This window comes from Peromyscus maniculatus, chromosome 12 (assembly GCF_049852395.1).
Source record: "Peromyscus maniculatus bairdii isolate BWxNUB_F1_BW_parent chromosome 12, HU_Pman_BW_mat_3.1, whole genome shotgun sequence".
NCBI classification, from domain to species: Eukaryota; Metazoa; Chordata; class Mammalia; order Rodentia; family Cricetidae; genus Peromyscus; species Peromyscus maniculatus.
In genome coordinates, this window is record NC_134863.1 from 22,781,152 (window position 1) to 22,796,072 (window position 14,921).

The following is a 14,921-nucleotide window of genomic DNA, read 5'->3' on the forward strand; positions in this document are numbered from 1 at the left end:
ATAGATATGAAGAGGAAGAAAAGCCATTGTACACACTGCCCAGTGAGATATCACCCTGCTTTTATTTAAATGGTTCTGTGTTCTTTACCATAGAGTGCCAATAATTTTTAAAACTGTCTGTTAGCTTCAACGTTAGGATTGAAACTTAAAAGATGTGTTTGTAATAAACTGGAGAATTGCAGCCCTCTACTGTGAAATGCTTCAGAGAGAACAGAATTACTAAGGTACTAACCTAGTCTCACGTACCCATCTTTAGGTTCCCCACCCTGACTCTTATTTTGCTTGTACATCTTTACATTAAAGGCTCTTATGAGGACATCAGTGTGTCTAGTGTGATTTTTTTCCTTCTCTAATATCTACAGTTTTAAAATGTCTTCTTGTATACTAGCTTTTAGTGTTTTGGTCTTGTTTTGTTTGATTTACTGATCCAGACGGCCTATGCAGAACTAATTATTGTGGGAGTAGACATTAGTTTGGAGGCACTGGTACATTTTATTAACTTCAAATGCCTCATATTTTTTAATTTCTAAACATTCCAATTGTTATTTTGGCCTCTTCTTTGCCAAAGGCACAAATTACTTTAAAATACTTAAGCATATAATATTAATTTACCGTCTAAAGAACTGGGATTTTTCTGTGTAATCATAAGATTATAGCTTAAATATAACCGTCTCCCTGACTGAATGTGTGGTACAAGCACTCAGGCGTTGGTAACATTGTGTTGATTGCACACTAGGCCTGTTTGCTCGCTGGCTTCACACTGGCTCAGAGCCTCTCTTGTTCATGAGGAGCTTTGACACTGTGACTCCTGCCTGTGGAGTTCCAGTCAGCACCAGCAAACACAGAGCAGTGTTGATTGGAGTCCTCAGGCAGGAGAGACTGCAGCCATTCAGACAGGCTGCCCCGTGGTGCAGTGTGTGTATTATGAATGTGGCATTTCATAGTTTCCGTGTTAGTTACAAGCTGTGTGCTTTTACCGTCATGAAGTTCCTTAAAGCTGAAGGTGGGACTAATCTCTAATTTCTTCTTTTACTCTCATTAGTGCCTTAGATATAATGCTAAATAAGATTCAGAGTTTCTACATATGGGGGTGGGGGCGGAACTGCTCTGGGAAAATGAGGGAAAGTTTTCCATTAGTGAAAGCTGTTCCAGGTTATGAAATAGTAAAAATAAATAACACAAAAGCCTGCAGGAGGAATTTCTAAGTGGGTCCAAACCAAATGACCTTCAGGTCCTCTCTAAATCTGGAATTTTATCTATGAAAACACTGAAGTTTGTCAAAAATCTTCAACCATCAACATGAGTGGCGAACTGGCTGCTGATTATGGAAATTTTCTCCAAAAATGGAAACAAATAAATACATTTCTTGTGACAATTTCATAATGATTTCGCCCTGAACATTTGATGGTGTGGGGACTTCTCTGTCTGCTTGGCACCTGAATTGAAGCTCTTGGCCAAGCCTGGCTCTCAGGAGGAATTCCAGGGGCAAGAGGACACATTAGTGTTCATAAAAGAAAAAAAAAATGCAAAACCATCTGGCCTGAATTGTAAATCCATTCAATGAACTATTATTTATTTAGCTGCTAAATGAATTAAGTAGATTTTTATACACGTACATGTATATGATATTAAGTGAAAAAGGAAAAATTTGAGAATACTATTTACAGTATGACTACTTTTGCGTACTTAAAAAGACTACGTGTAAATCTGTAAATGCATATTTTTCCTAAATGGGATTTTTATTTTTTATATCTTTTAAAATCACAATATAATTACATCATTTCCCTCTTCCCTTTCCTCCTTCCTGATCCTCTCACATAACCCTCCTTGAAATTTTTCAAATTCATGGTCTCTTTTCTTTATTAATTGTTGTTACATATTTATACATATATATTTATACGTATTTATACGTTCCTAAATAGAGAGCTACAACCCGCTCCCTCTGTAAACTGTTACTCACGTATGTTTTCAGGGCTGACCAGTTGGTGCCTCTTCCCTGGGGAAGTCTCTATCTCTCCCACACTCAGCTTTCCTTAGTTGCCTGTAGTTCTCTGTGTGGGGCTGAGACCTCATCCACTTTCTCCCATCCACCTTAGCATGGTGTTATCCTTGTTCAGGTCATGTCTGGGCAGCCATGTTGGTGAGATTTTACGGGTGTGGCCTCTGACCTTCCTAGGGGACACAGTGTCACTTGAAGAAGCTCTTTACTTTGGTGAGTTCTTACCACAGAAAGAGGAGATGGGAGAGGGTGGCTTTCCATTTTCTTTTGGCGTGTTTTCATGTCGATGCTGTTCTCTATGTGCCTGCTCCCCTGTCTGTTTGCTGACGGGTCTTACCTGGATCATGGGATTAAAAGCCAAGTTTTTATTTTCTATTTAAAAATAGTTTTTATTCCCCCAAAGGCTAGAGAAAAGGGCATGAGGGCTGCCCTAGGTGCCACCAAGACAGATTTTATAGCTCCATTTTCCAAGCATGCAGAAGTACAGACAAAGAAGCGGAGGACTGGGAGAAAGGGGCTTCTTGCTTAAGACTGATTACTCAAGAAGAAGAAGTCTGAGCCGGAGCAGTGGCCAGATCTCCCGGGTCCTGTCATGACCTCCAGTTATACCAATGAGAGAGGAGGGGAAAGGTCGCGGGGAAGGGGGTCAAGCCTTGCCGAGACATGTCCATTCGCTAGCTGACTGGTGGACTTGCGAAGCTTTAAACAAAGTCCACCTGTGCTCAGTGCTTTTCCTGACCACGGGGATAAGACACCATGCAAAGGAGGGAAGGTTAATTTGGATCACAGTTTCCCAGACATCAGTCCTTCACAGAGAGAGGAACACTTTACACCATGGCGGCTAGCAAACCGGGAATATAGGATTCCGGAGGCGGTCCGGGCAGGACACAGCCCCAAAGGACACCCCCACCAGTGACCTACCTTCTTTAGCTAGTACTGCCTCCTAAGGGTCCGAGCACCTTTCTAAGCCAGCACTACTAACTGGGCACCACACTCCCAACACAAGAGCCTCTTGAGGAGACACTTCATAGCCGAACTAGAATACCATCTCGCCTTGAGAGCTCCAGGATTAATCCTAAAGCTACCAAGGACATTTTCTTTCCTGACCCCAAAGGAAAACACAATAAAACGTGCTATCCAAACAGACCTCCTTTACCATATATCCTGGGATTCCTATGTATTCTATTGATTGGAGAGGTACTTGTGGAATTCAGTGCTGGAGATAACTGAGAAAGGGTCAGGGTCAAATAGGACTAAGGACCTAGTGTTGATCCTTAAACAGTTTAAGGTTTAAAGCAGTATGTCTGGCCAGATTGACATCCTGGTTCCTCCCTCCAGCTCTCCTCTGTTTCTCTGGATTTTAATCTGCGTTCCACACTTTGGACTGTAATCTGACCTTGAATAGGGGTCAGAGCAGCGTGGTCGGTTTGGGGCTTGCAACAGGCATTGTGAGAAATGGAACCCAAGAGTACTTGGCAAGTCTTGTTACACCACGGTGTCTCTGCAACTACTGTATCATAGAGGATCAGTTCAGAAGTAGAGGAGACACCTCCCTCGTTCTCCATCGGTAGAGGGGTCTTACTAGACCAGCGAGGCTGCCTGTCATCCGATGCCACCCACTATTTGCAGCCCTCTCTTTAAGGTGGGCAAGGTCTATGACTGCTCTGCATTGGCTGTGTCTCCTCTCCGTCGAAATGACTTTGATCCAAGGGGTACTGGAGGTGATGGATCTCAGTGAACGCGGTGACTCTGGTGGGAATCCAAGGTGGGAGTAGTCTTAGGGAGGAGAATGAGAAGCTCCCTTCCCTGGAGGAAAGCCACCCGCCAGCAGAGGCATGAACCTTTGTGGGGGTGCCGAGCTTTTCACCCACTGAGCATCGGAGGTGGATGTCATTTCCTTCACAGGTAAGAGCAAGAAGTGGTGTGTGGCAGGGCCCTGTGATTCTTGGGTGACTCAGCCTGTGACCTTTCGGGAGGAATCTCAGAGAGAGAAGGTGGGGAGTCTGAACTTGCTCTCTCGGAGCTCGAGAGGCAGCTGTGGCCAATGCTTCTTCACAATTCAGATGAAGAAGGTTCAGTTAATCCTACCTCTTGGCTCGAGGATATAGGCATCATCGGTCCCTGCAAAAACACCTTTTGAAGATGTATTTACTTCCTTATTCCTGTTTCTCTCCATTCTTAAATTCCATTTTCTTGTCCAAGCCACAGTAATTCTTAGGTGTGTAGTATGCCTCCTTTTATTTGCATGCTTTGTTGCAAAAGTGATTTCTTTGCAGTACTAATTTATGTCTATGTTCTATCTCATTGTTTCCCACTTTCCCCTTGTTTATTTTTTTCCATAATTGCTCCTAAAATCCATTTATGCTGCTATACAGACCTCAGTTCCACTGTGTAGTAAGTATTCCCTGGAATTCCTGAGTAATAATGTAGTGGGTACCACATTTAATACTCAGTCTTAGTGATGGGAGCTAAGATGGCCTTTAACTCTTACCACAGGTAACTGCAGATGTCTCCAGAGGAACTGAATGAGACTTTGGGGGGTTGTATCCTATAGAGAACTTTCTGTATTTTCTACTGAACTTGATTCACCAGGTCGGAGTGCTCCCCAAGGTGACTCACCAGGCCAGAGTGCTCCTCAGGATTCTTGCCAGTACAGACTTCTCTCAAGTCCTCCCTCTCTCCAGCAATATACAAGAACAGTCACATCTCACATCTGCCACACTTGGCATCATGCTTCTTTCCATATTTTATCCATAAAAAAGGCATGCAGTAGCATCTCCTTGTTGTCTCAATCTGCATTTTTCATGTGGCTCGTGAATCTCCCTTAACATCTGCTGTGGTGGAGGTGGAGTGTTCTGTTCAGGTTCCTGCTTGGAAATTAGATACTCAGTTTCCAGCGGCCCAGGGTGTGGAAAGCACGTAAGATCCAGATCCTTTACGGGGATTGCCTTTGGCCAAAGGAAGCTACTTCACCCTAGTTCGTGACCCATTCATGGGGGTAGCATCCATCCAGTGACTAGTCATGCAGGGGTATGAAGTCTCAAGTCCTTGGCCCAAGTCCAGGATGTCTCTGACGGGACTAGCCAGTAGCAGCAATACCCCCATGGCATTAGTAGAGGCCTGGGCTCTAAAGGATCATAGTTTAAAACTCTGACACTGCTCAGTCTTCTTCTGTTTCTCTCACTTGGTCACCGCTACCCATAAGGCCACCTCCAGACCACACAGCTCTGCATCCCTGGGCCTGAAACCCAGGGAAATGACATGTGGCAACCTGCCAGCTTTGGAGAACGTTATTCATGTAGCATCTGTTTCTTTGCTCTTTCCTATCACTGCCGGGAGTCTTTCAGATTCTTCACTTCAGATCCTCATTCCTTTAGATGTTACAAATATAGGGGTCTGGGGGATGGCCCAGCAGGTAAAAGCGCTTGATACCCAAGCCTGGTGACCTGAGTTCCATCCTGAGGACCCATTTAAAGGTGGAGGGAGGGAAAACTCCTAAGGGTTGTCCTTTGGCCTCTTGTGTGGGAGGCATCCCTCACCCCCACATTTTCCCAGGGTACTCTTGAGTAGGAGCAGCAGGAAATATTAGTTAGAAGGATAGAACGGGGAGAAACAGATAAAAATACAGGATAGTCTCAGGAGGGCCTGGATCCTAATCCATCTGCCCAACTGTCTCTGTCCTAGGGTATTTAAAGGAGAGCCAAGGGGTGGAGCAGAAGACCTCCCCCCAGCACAGCCAAGTGCAGACATCTCAGACACCTGCACTCAGGCCTGTGGTCCAGTCATCCTCTCCATGCAGACCTGCGGGGTAAAGCCACCAGGAAACCCGAATGGGCTCCAACAAACTCTCCCAGCACACACATGCCCACACTCACACACACCCACGTCATGCACATATAAACACGTATCATGCATACAAATGGTAAGTTCTTAGAAGATATTATAAATATCTATACCTATTCTGCCACCAATCTGTTAGCTTACCAGTGATGCATTTTTTAAAATTAGACATTTCCTAATTTTGATGTAGTCAAATTGTTAAACTTTTGCTTGGTGGTTTTTGCTTTTAAAGTTTTGTCTTAACAGAGTTTCTTAGATCACACAGATGGCTTCCTGCACTCCGATGTGCTGATTTTACATCTACTATTTTTCTTTAATATTTTATATTTATTTCGAGCCATGAGTGCCCTCTTTTGTATACAGTATCAAGTTGAGTCTAGTTTTAGTTTTAATTTTTATCACGTATGTTTTTCTCTTGTTTGTTTGTTTGTTTGTTTTAGACAGGGCCTCAAGTAACTTAGGCTGGCCTCTAACTTTATCTACCAGATGCTGGAATCACAAACACACGCCACCATATGTGCCTGGTTCATGTGACGCTGGTGACCAAACCCAGGGCTTCATGCATGCTTGCAGGCACTGTACCAACCAAACTATAGCACCAAGCCGCAGTGTTGTGTTTCTCCTATGGTGAGCTAGTTTCCTAAACACCACTTGACAACCCTCCCCCCACTGATCCGTGACACCACTTCCATCCTAAAAGTTCAGACGTATGCGTGGTTCTGCATTCCAACTCTCTGCTCTGCTCCACTGATCTATCTGTATGTTGTTTCGATCACTTGTCAATATCATAAGGCTTTAATATGTCTTAATATCAGAGAGGGTAAGAGCCTCCCTTCATTCTCCTTTGGTAAGCCACTTAGCTGTGGTTCTCTATGTCCAATCTAAGCATCTTTCCTGTCCTATTGCTCCCTAATTTTTAGAGTCAATTCAGCTCAAGTGGGTTGGACTCTTTATTCTGACTTTGTTTGGGCCAAAAACACTTGGCTGGACTGGCACAGAGGGACTGCCAGCCCACATACCTGAATGGTGATTTGCATTATTGGCAGTGCACAGCACACGCATACATACACACACACACACACACACACACACACACACACACACACACACACCACACGGGGAGGAGGGGAGGAACTTTTGTAAGAACTCAAACCAAGAGATAGTATCTAGCTTGCATTGGCCACTCCAAAGCGCTGACTATTCTCGGCGAAGTAGATCCAATCAGATCTCAGAGAAACTGTCAAAGGCACACGGATTTTAATGAGCCTGGGAACCTAATCAGAGGCAGTAATGAACGGCATTAACAGTATACTCCCACCAGTGAGGACACCCTGTCCGGATCTGTGGTGACTTGGCCCTTGCTTCTGAGGAGGGCAAAGGCCTGTCAAAGGTTAGCTCGTGGCCACCCAGCACCTTTGTGGCTTCTGCAGCTTCCACCCATCTGTTCCTCCCCAACTGAGCTTGAAGACCTGTCGCAGTTACATTCTTGTGTTAATTAGGAGGCTGTGAGCAGGCCCCAGTTAGTCATCCGGTGTGAAGATGGCAGGCGCTCCAGCTCTGGGGGTGTGGACGGGTTGAGACACGTCAGAGCTGGAACACGGAACACGGAGTGACTCACCCCGAAACCTTGAACACCAAGGTCAAGGAGAGGGCGAGGACTTTCCAGACGCTGTCTGCTTTGTGACAGGGATGAGACTTCTGCTAACTACGGCTTTCTCTTCGCTGAAGACCAAAAGGCCAAGGGATGAACTCTGGTTCCTTGTGAGCAGCCCTTCTGGCCTTGACCTGGTTTGGCCAGCCCTCTTCTGGGTGCCTGCCTCTGCCGGATCCCTCCCTGCTCTATTTGTATATGTGTGTGTTTATTTATTTTATTATCTATCTATCTATCTATCTATCTATCTATCTATCTATCTATCTATCTATCTATCTATCTATCTATCTATCTTACTATTAGGATTTAAACCCAGGGCTTTGTGCGTGCTAAACCGGTGACCTACCATAAACTATTCCTATAACCCCTTCCATAATTTTGAGAGTAAGCTCAGCTCAAGTGATTTGATCTGCCCTCTTTGTTCAAGCCAGAAGTCCCAGCTCAACTGGGAGTAGCGGCGGCGGAGGGGGGGGGGCGGGGGGGACGCTGTACCCCTCTCCCATGCTGCTGTCCCCATTGGGCTCAGAGCCCGTGTCTTTTCCCAAGGCTCTTACTTCCAAATCCTGAGTCCTTAAGAGCAGACATCTTCAAGTGACTGGTTGTGGTGCCGTTTTTCTGAGGGGGTTCTACAGTCTACACAATGCCGGCCGCTGGCTCCACGTGTTTACCTCAGCGGAAAAGAGAGGTGATTACTTGGTCCTGTGGTCTGTCTGGCCCGAGCCTGTCCCCAACCTGCACTCATGCTCGGGTACCAGGAAGTCCATTGTCACCTGTTCCCTCGCAGAAAGGGTTTTTAGACTGTTCTGCGTTCACCCTGTTGCTGTGATAAGACACTCTGACCGAAAACAACTCGAGGAGGAGGAGAGGGTTTATGTGGCTTACATTTCCAGGTTGCAATCCATCAGTGAAGGAAGTCTGGGCAGGCACTCAAGGCAGGAACTTGAAACCACGGAGGAGTGCTGCTTTCTGGCTCACTCCCACGTCTATGCTCTGCAGGTTTTCTTACAGAGCCCAGACCCACCTGCCTAGGGATGGCGCAACTCACAGTAGTCTAGGCTATCCTGTGTCAGTCACCGATCAAGACGATGCCCTACCAGTTTGCCCTCTCCAGGCGACTCTAGCTTGTGTCAAGATGACAGCTGAAGCTAGGGAGGTGTGCTGGGCTAGTTTTGTGTCAACTTGCTACAAGCTAGGGTCATTGGAGAGGAGGGAGCCTCAGTGGAGAAAATGCCTCCTCCGTAAGTGTAGACAAGCTTGTAGGGCAGTTTTCAAATTAGTGTTTGATGGGGGAGGGCCCATCCCGTGGTGGGTGGTTCTGGGTTCTCTAAGAAAGCAGGCTGAGCAAGCCATGAGGAGCAAGCCAGTAAGCAGCACCCCTCCATGGCTTCTGCATCAGCTCCTGCCTCCAGGTTCCTGCCCTGGTTGAGTGCCTGTCCTGACTTCCTTCTATATGATTATGAGCAGCGTGGAAGCATAAGCCAAATAAGCCCTTCCTCCCCAGTTGCTTTTGGTCATCGTGTTTCATCACAGCTGTGACAACCCTGACTAAGTCGGTAGGCAGGACACATACTGGCTGGAGCCCAAGAGGACCTGGAAAGGACCTTTGTGTGGTCAACAGAGCAGGACGCCAAAAGGCCAGACTACAATGCACTTACTTCCTTGTCTCTCTGCACCTGACAACAACTTCAAATGAGGCCCCAACATCTCTTCATTCCTCCTTTTTCTTTTGCTCAGGGAATGTGTTGGGAACTTAACTATCCTTCCATTCCTCCAGCTTCTTTTTAAATGTAACAACCCGCATCTGGAGTGTGGGCAGGCTGCGCTGGAGACTAGCCACCGGGTCTTATACAAAGGCGAGCATGGCCAAAGAGTCTATAGGGGACTTCCAGGGACTTCACTCTGAGACACCTAGAAGGACTCTATCAAGTGTTATCCTTCCTGGAGTGGGAGGAGGTGAGCAAGAGCTAGGTGGCTGCTCTTTTCAGAATCAGCGAGGCAAGGAAGCAGGCTATGTTACATTTGAAGAGTATGAGGGCTGGCGTGATGGCGCAATGCATAGAGTGCTTGTTACACCAGCCTGAGGGCCCGAGTTCAGAACCCCAGCACCCACACGTAAAGACAAGCACAGTGGTGTGTGCCTGTAACCCCAGCACTGTGGGGATGGATGGAGACACACAGATCCCTAGAGCTCACCGGCCTCTTGTCCAGCCAATTGTTTAGACTCAGATTCAGTGAGAAACCCTGTTTCAAATGTGGAGCACTATAGTGGAAAACACCTGACATCAACGTCTCGCCTCTACATGCACATACATGCTCAGGCATACAAGCCCCGCACAAACATGCAGCTACATAGACACTTGGACACATATACAAGTACTATACTCAAAAAAAAAAATGAGGTAAACCAAACAAGATGCTAATTCTCTAGGAAGGGTCCATTTTGAAGCCTAGAGACTCAGGACATGGATAAGAAAATATTCTCGAAAGGCGAAATACCTCAGTGGTGGGGACCGCGTTGCTGGCTAGTCCGGTGCTCCCTTGGAAAATCAGACCCATCCTTTCTGTACTTCCACCTATTCCCCCATCAATTTCAGATACCCAGGGAGAAAAGAGGGTTACAGTCTCAGCCCTGGGCAGGATGCTGGGCTTGTTGGGAGAGTCAGTCACACCATCTGCCAGCCAGATGCTGAGCACAGCTGGAAGAATGGTGAGGAATCTGTTGAGGCTGTTGAGGATTCTAGAATTCCCCCACCTCTTAAACTCTGTGGGTGTTTACATATCTAAGTAGAGGACCAGAGAATCCACAGGCCCCATTCTCAAACTATTCCATCCTTCAAGCAGGCTTCCGCCAGAGAAATTCTCTATCACTTTTTACACGTCACAGGCTTCTGGTCAGTCCTTATGGCCAAGAGATTTCTTGGTGCAGGCTTCGGATTTAGCCTGCCAACCATGCAGGAGACCCCCAAAACTTAAGCTTGCACCAAGCTGCCTCCTAAAATGTTGCAAGTGAGTGAAGAAAGGTAGAAAAAGCAGAAACGGGTCTGCAAAGCTAGATAGCAAGGTCTTCTCTCTGGGCCATTGTCTCTGCCCCCTGTGCCACCACAGTTTCCAGGGGCTTTCTGAGTCACTTGGTCTAGCTGTTGGCAGCTTGGTAGGTCCAACAAACCAGGAGCGAGAGCTTGCCCAGGAATGATATGTCAGAACTATTCTCTGCGGTGCCTTCTTGAGTGTGGAGGTCTGTGGGTAAGGAGAAGTTGGAGTTGAAAGGTTCTTAGAATCCCATGGGATCCATGACCAGCAGGTATATTAGTCTTTTCATGACTATACTTAACTACCCAAGTCTGTATACTTGTGAAGAAAAGAGATTTGTCTGGCCAAAGTCTAAGTAGCATAGCACCCTTCTGCAAGGGCCCTCTTGGCCACTTCACGTCACAGCAGATGGCACCTGTCCTAGCTTGCTTTCCGTTGTGAGGAAACAATGACCAGGCCAACCTGGTGGAGGAAAGGGTTTATTTGGCTTACATTTCTATGTCACAGCCCATTACTGAGAGAAGTCAGGACAGGAACCTGAAGGAAGACACACAGAGAAACACTGCTCGCTGGCTTGCTCAGCTTCTCTTTTTAATAAAACCCTGGGCTGCCTGTGAAGGGGCAAAGGGAAAAAAAAAAACAGGCCTGCACATGGTCAACTATCCAGAAAAGGATGCTCGCCCTGGCTAAAAAAGAAAGAAATGTCAAACTAGATTTAGAGGATTGGTTTTTTTTTTTTTTTTTTTTTTTTTTTTTTACTATTTTAGGGGGCCTGCCTCCTAGCTCCGAAATAAATCACACAAGAGGCTTATTCTTACTTATAAATGCTTGGCCATTGCTTGGCTTGTTTCTTGCCAGCTTTTCTTAAATTATCTCATCTACCTTTTGCCTCTGGGCTTTTTCCTTTTCTTATGTCTGTACATTTTACATTCACTCTTACTCTGTGGCTGGCTGTGTGGCTGGGTGGCTGGCTCCTAGCTTCCTCCTGTCCTTGTTCTCTTGTTCTTTTTTTCTTTTTTCTTCTTCTCTGCCCAGATTTCTCCTTCTATATATTCTCTCTGCCTTCCAACCCCGCCTATCCTTTCTCCTGCCTCACTATTGATTGGCTGTTCAGCTCTTTATTAGACCATCAGGTGTTTTAGACAGGCAAAGTAACACAGCTTCGCAGAGTTAAACAAATGCCACATAAAGAATGCAACACATCTTTGCATCATTAAACAAATGTCCCACAGCATAAACAAATGTAACACATCTTAAAATAATATGGGCTCTGCTACTCATTTGCTGAATATGACTCCACCTTGGATGACCCTGAATTTTCAATCCAGGACAGCCCACAACGTGCCCTAGACAGGTGACCATTGTGAACAAGCCTCATTCGGCCAGTTTCCCTTGGAGCTTTTGTCTTAGGAGGCGTCCGGTTCTGTTTCTTGGTTCCATCTTGCAGATCAGCTCCTTTGATATATTTTCTGTATTCCTGACTATTTTACCTTTCCCAATTTGACAGGCTAAAGTGACTATAAATGACAAAAGTCAATGGTAGCTCCACTCTGTGCTGGGATAAGGGCACATCTAAATGGGGCTGGAAGCTCTGTCCACTGACTGCATCTCTCTGTAGAGTAACCTTGCAGTAGAAAGAGCAGAGACCTAGGTGTGATCCAATCTCTCTGTTTAGGGGCACACAGTCCTGAATACATAAGTCCCAAGGGACAAGAGAGCTACTGATTGAAATATTGGGGTTATTAGTTCTGCTAAGTTAGAAATCATACAAATATCCAACTGGAAACAAACTGTGACATTCACAGTAGAGCTACAGAATCCTAATTTAAACAGAGAAACGTGAAGACTGTCGATACAAGAAAACATGAATATGAAATAATGTTTTAGAAAGATGGATTAAAAAAGAAGCTAAAAAATACTTATTCATGTTATGACAGGAAAACTTGACAAGCCTCAGAAGAGAGTGACCAGAAAGGTAGAAATGTCATCAGCCATATCAGCCATGGGGTTTCCTCGGGTGACGTCCAGATGTTCATAAGAAGCATGTTTACGAAGTAAGGTGAAAAGTGGGGGACAGAGGACTCTTCCCGAGTTTGTCACTGTGCTGACTTGGGTGACAGCCTGGTTTCCTTTTGCCCTTTTGAATTTCTTCCTGTGGGGGGTGGGGTCGGGGTGGGGGATGTTCTCAGCCTAAGGAGAATGCCAGGGGAGCCTCTCTGAGATCGCTGTCCTCGGGGACACCACTCTCCACGGCTGCTGCCCAGGTACCTCCAAAACAAACAAACAAACAAACAAAAAAACCTCATTATCTTTCACTTCCTCTAAACCATTTTTTTAAACATCCAAAGTGTCCAGGCTTTTGGAAAGCAGCGGCAGACAGCTGCGGCTGGGCAGCTGAGACGGCTCCATGGTAATTCATTTTCACCGTCAGCTAGACTGGATTAAGAAACACCTAGTCGGGGGAGGGCTAGTGAGTAAAACATTTGCCATCCTGAAGACTGGAGTTCCCACCCCCAGGACCTACATAAGCCTGGGGGTGTCGTGGTCCACAGGCAATCCCAGCTTTCTGGAGACATGGGACCCCTGGAGCAAACTGGCTGGCCAGGCTGGCTGAAACGGTGGAGAGGTTCTGTCTCGATATTGAGATATATAAGTTACTGAGGAAGATGCCCAATTTCAACCCGGGACCTCCACATGCATGCACATCCATGTGCACCCACACACACAAACACACATGCATGCACACCTCATGCATATACATGAGGTATGAAGACACACCTGAGAATCAGTGAGGTACACCTTCTAATGGAACTGTGAGGGCTTTTCCAAAAGGGATGAACTGGGGTGGGGGAGGGGAGGGGTCCACTTTGAATGTAGGAGGCATCATTTCGTGAGCTTAGGGTCCAGGCTGTAAAAGGAAAAAAAGAGAAAAAAATTGACATCCAGAGTTATTTTTGTCTGCTTCCTAATCTGCCCCACCCCCACAGCTGTAAGCCACTCCGGCTACCATTTCTTCCTCACCGTGATGGACTACACTTTTAGTGAGCCAGAATAAACCCTTCCACGCCACAGGTTGCTTCTTGTCAGGGATTTGGGGACAGCAATGTGGAAAGTCTAACACCGGCACCCCACTAGCAGTCAGGATTGTCATTTTAGCCATAACTGCATGGCCACCTTGCTCAGCAGCCTGAGACCACTTGCAGACCCTGGGTAACTCCAGGCTTCAGTTTCCACATCTGTCAAGTGCTGACACTCAACCCATTGATCTCTAAAGGCCCTTACGGACATTCCAGCATCGTTGTGGCTCCGTGTTTAGCCATCCGAGACTAAGAGCCCCAAATAGAATTCCTATCACTCTGAGGCTGAGAATCCGTTCAGCCATCCAGAGCTCAGGAGGCCAGGGCAGCCCTGTAAGCAGACTTCAAGCTTGGGGTCCCACTAAGGGCTCATTGGAGTGGAAACAAAAACAAATAAACAAACAAAACCATTATGCGTAGTTTGGGCCATCATCACCAGACAATTGTTTCTTGAAAAGGCAAAGAACCTGGAAGTTCTAGCAAGAAACACGCTGACTTTAAGAGACTCCTGAGGGTCCTGACCTTGAGCAGCCGCGGGACGGGGCCCTGAACAGCTCAGGGACAAATAGGACATGCCCTGAGAAGACGCCGCTGTCAGAACAGCTTGTCTCCATTTCAACTCCATGGGAGTTGCCTCCAGAAGCCTCAGCCAACTGGAGAAAGAGCTTTGATGTAAGTCAGAAATTCTCCAGGCTCGTGTGACCGAGGAGAGAAAATAGAGATCCTGTAAGAGGAGGTGTCTGGCTTTGGGGGACAGAGGGAGTCGGCCCTTCCTGCCACCTCAGCCTCTGAATCTGATGAGCATATCTCTTTCCGTGCAGAGACACATGGCGGAAGAAGGATGGACTACGGGTGGAGAGAAGGGGAAACGTTTGTCATTTGGGGCAGAGGGAATGATGGCCGCTTGGCTGCTCCAGGACCACCACACCCAAGTTCAGTGATAGGTGGAACCCTTCCCACTAAGAATAAATGAATAGAGACACCGGGGTTTGGGGTGGGGTGGGGGTTGGCAGGGGAGTCCTCTCTACCTCCACGGTCTACAGAAAGGGTGATCATAACATCTTTTCTGGGGAACCATCCGCCCTGGGTTTCTCTGAGCGACAAATCACCCAAAACTGTACAGGCTCGAAACAATTGTCCCTTCTTTTGGACACCAGGCTGTGGGCTGGCTGGGCAGCTCTTTCAGTCTAGGCCGGTTTGGCTGAGCTCTTCTGGGCTCTGGTGCATCTGTGGTCAGCTGGCACGGCCAGCCCTATTCTCATGCCTGGCAGCTCACAGGCCAACTGGGCCACGCGCCTCTCAGGCCTCGCGCCTCTCAGGCCTT

At 46.8% G+C, this 14,921-nt stretch overlaps 1 long non-coding RNA gene across 1 annotated transcript; it reads right to left on the reverse strand.

Moving 5' to 3' along the window:
* Positions 1-10,984: 10,984 nt before the first annotated feature.
* Positions 10,985-13,371, reverse strand: LOC102924288 (uncharacterized). The gene is made up of 2 exons (XR_013043583.1): positions 13,299-13,371; positions 10,985-12,788 (listed from the first exon to the last, which is right to left on the reverse strand). It is a non-coding gene; the product is annotated as an uncharacterized LOC102924288 (long non-coding RNA).
* Positions 13,372-14,921: the final 1,550 nt, after the last annotated feature.